Here is a 3,085-nt window from a genome sequence, read left to right on the forward strand (position 1 = left end):
TTAGCAGAATTTTTTTGTCATGGTGACAAAATATATCCAAGAGAACAACTCAAAGGAGAAAAGATATATTTTATTTGATGTATCAAGAGTTTTGCACCCATCAAAGTACCACCAAGTCCTGTGTATTTCTCACCCATCAAAGTATCAACAAGTGTACTTGGAAGAAATGACATATTGTATCCAAGTTCCACAAATATGGAGCCTGGTGAAACCAAAATGGTGCCAACCAGTTGGAGAGCAAGCATTTATTACATGAACCAAAGGTGATTTTTCATATGAAACACATAAAAGTTATGGTCCTTTCTGGAGAAATCTATCAAAGGCCCTGACATTGATACTGTAACCAAAAGGTTTTATAAGAAGGTATAAAGTCAGGGCTCAGTTGCTCCCTGAACTTTAGCTAGAATCCTAGTTTAATTAAAGGTCTAAAATCCTGTGCATGATTTTAATATTCAAAAAGACACCATTTGTAACCAAAGTCATCCTATGGATTTTTAGTTTTTTCAGATTATCTGTCCTACTAACAATTTAACATCAAGTCTATGTCTCCTTCTACAAGATTCTGATATTTTCATTGGAATTGATGATTTCCCAATTTTTAAAAAGTCTTGATGTTCTTACGAATTCACAGTAGTCTGTTGTCTTACTTTTGTAGTTGAGAATGTGAAACTCCCGATTAATTATCCAAACATTTGCTTTGCTTTTTATCAGTGAAAACCCAAGCTAAGAATGGAATCATAGTGATAAGCCAGTGGAAGTAAGAATCTGTGCTAGTACACAAGCAGTAGCACTAAGGACAATCTAATGAATTCAAGCTGTATCACAAAGATTCTGGTTTCAGACTTAAAACATTTATAGGATTAAAAAAAAACCTCATCATCCTAAAACAAATGAGAAACTCAGAATTCAACTAAAACCCTTTATGTGAAATGTTGATTTTGATGTAAGTAATATTTAAACTGAATCATGTTTGTCATGTTCTCATTGAAAGTGAGTGTGAATAGTTGAATGACTGCTGTGGATAGTGGAAAGAGCAGGTGATTGTGTGTGTGTGTGTGTGTGTGTGTGTGTGTGTGTCATAAGGAAGAATATAATACTTTAGGTTATATTATTTTAACAGAATTATCAGACTACAAGGGTGCATTCTTCCCCAAGTACATTGAGTACTTGGCAAAATTAATCCCCTGTACTTGAGATGGCCAGAACAGACTGTCACAATTTACATTTGGGATTCTCAGCTTAATGTATTCTAACTTTAGACTACATATTACTGAAAACCATGGAAAAAACATGTAAAAATTAATTTTATAAAAGCATAAGTAAAACCTGCCACTATAGGTGAGTTGCAGGTGTGGCTGCTGTGTCACATGTATGTCACTAGGTGGTAGAGAGGACAAAGCTTGTATTGTGTCTATGGCCAGTGATCTGATCGACACCCCCAAAGAAGAAAAAGAATGTGAGACAACCACAAATCTGACGTTGAGCAGGCTCAGAAGGACTCCAAGAACAGGGAGCAAGCCAGACACTAGAAGAATCTTACCTGAGACCTCAGGTCCAGGGCTGTAATGAGCCCAAGACAGAGGACTCTCACAAAGGGCTACTCAGGCAGGCAGGGCAAGGAGCAAGCCTCAAGGACCACTAGACAAGTGTCACTGAATCAAGACAGGGAACTAGCCTGAGATAACCACCCATGTGCTGCCATACAGACTTGAAGAAGCAGACCATGCCTGAGATGACCCCAGCCTGGCACCTTAACAAATGGACATAGCACTCTTGAATTCACTCCAGAGACAACCCCAGATACTCAGAGACTCCAGGTGCCACTCAGAAGAGCAAGTAAGTGGTAGGGAAATGGAAGAGAAATAGAATGGGTAGAATGGGGGCACAATGAAGAGAGGCAGAAGGAGGAGTCGATTGCGGTAAGGAACACCTTGTTGTGAGTAGCCAGTGATGGCACCTGGAACCATGGTGGGGTCCTGGGCATTGCTACAGCTAGGAGTCACATGCTGGGAGAGCTGTCACCAAGACTTGTATGCTGTGTGGCAGTGTGGGTGAGAAAGAAGTTGCTGTCATTCTCTCTCACCTTATCTAAGGCAGAAAGAAGTGACACATGGATCCTGAGAGCAGGAGAGCTGTCCCTGTCCCTTGCGTGTTGCAGGGTAGAGTGGGGGTTGTTGATAAGCCAGCTCTGGGTGTCTGAGAGTGGGAGAGCCAGGGGTCTGACCCACATATTTAACTTTCAGGCTCAGATCCAGGGCACCGAAAAGGCCCAGCTCAACATCTATCCATTGATGAACTGCCAGAATGCAAAAGGCATCCGTCCTACAGATCCAAAACTATGGGATTAGCATGACATAAAGATCCAGTGAGGTACCAATGTTGACAGAGTAGCAGAAGACAGCAGTCTTAAACCAGACCAAAGTGTCATTTCAATGAACATTGTCTTTAATTTTTTTTAATTATAATTTAAACTCGAATTTTTTTATTCACTATTTTTATTTACATTTCAAATATTATCTGCTTTTCTGGTTTCCCTTCGAGAAAACTCCCCATCCCAACCTCCATCCCCTGACTCTGTGAGGGTGCTCTCGCATCCACCCACCCACTCCCTCTGGTCTCCCTGACCTGGCATTCCCTACACTGGGGCATCAAACTTTCACAGGACCAAGGGCCTCTCCTCTTATGGATGCCCTAATAGGCCATTTTCTGCTACATATGCGACTGGAGCTGTTGGTCTATCCTTGCACACTCTTGAGATGGTGATTTAGTCCCTGGGTGCTCTGGGGGTTCTGGTTGGTTGATATTGTTGTTCTTCTTATAAGGTTTCAAATATTTTCAAGCAAATATGTGGGATACACTATGACATACTACAGCTTCCACAATGAGATGAGATTTTTGTTCTCTCTGTTGAAGGGGCAGGTGCGTATGAGGAGAGAGAGAGAGAGAGAGAGAGAGAGAGAGAGAGAGAGAGAGAGATGTGAGGCTTTCATTGGAGACCTGGGATGGGGCGAAAAATGGGGGACAGGAGGTACAAAGAAGAAGAGCAAGTGGATTGTTTGATCAAGCTCTCAAATTTAATAGCTGG

The 3,085-nt window shown here is 41.5% G+C and overlaps 1 pseudogene; it reads left to right on the forward strand.

Annotated features, from left to right (window-relative positions):
• Positions 1–1,325: 1,325 nt before the first annotated feature.
• On the forward strand, positions 1,326–1,407 carry LOC120101348 (small nucleolar RNA SNORA17; annotated as a pseudogene).
• Positions 1,408–3,085: the final 1,678 nt, after the last annotated feature.

The sequence above is a fragment of the Rattus norvegicus genome, chromosome 2 (genome assembly GCF_036323735.1).
Source record: "Rattus norvegicus strain BN/NHsdMcwi chromosome 2, GRCr8, whole genome shotgun sequence".
Lineage (NCBI taxonomy): Eukaryota > Metazoa > Chordata > Mammalia > Rodentia > Muridae > Rattus > Rattus norvegicus.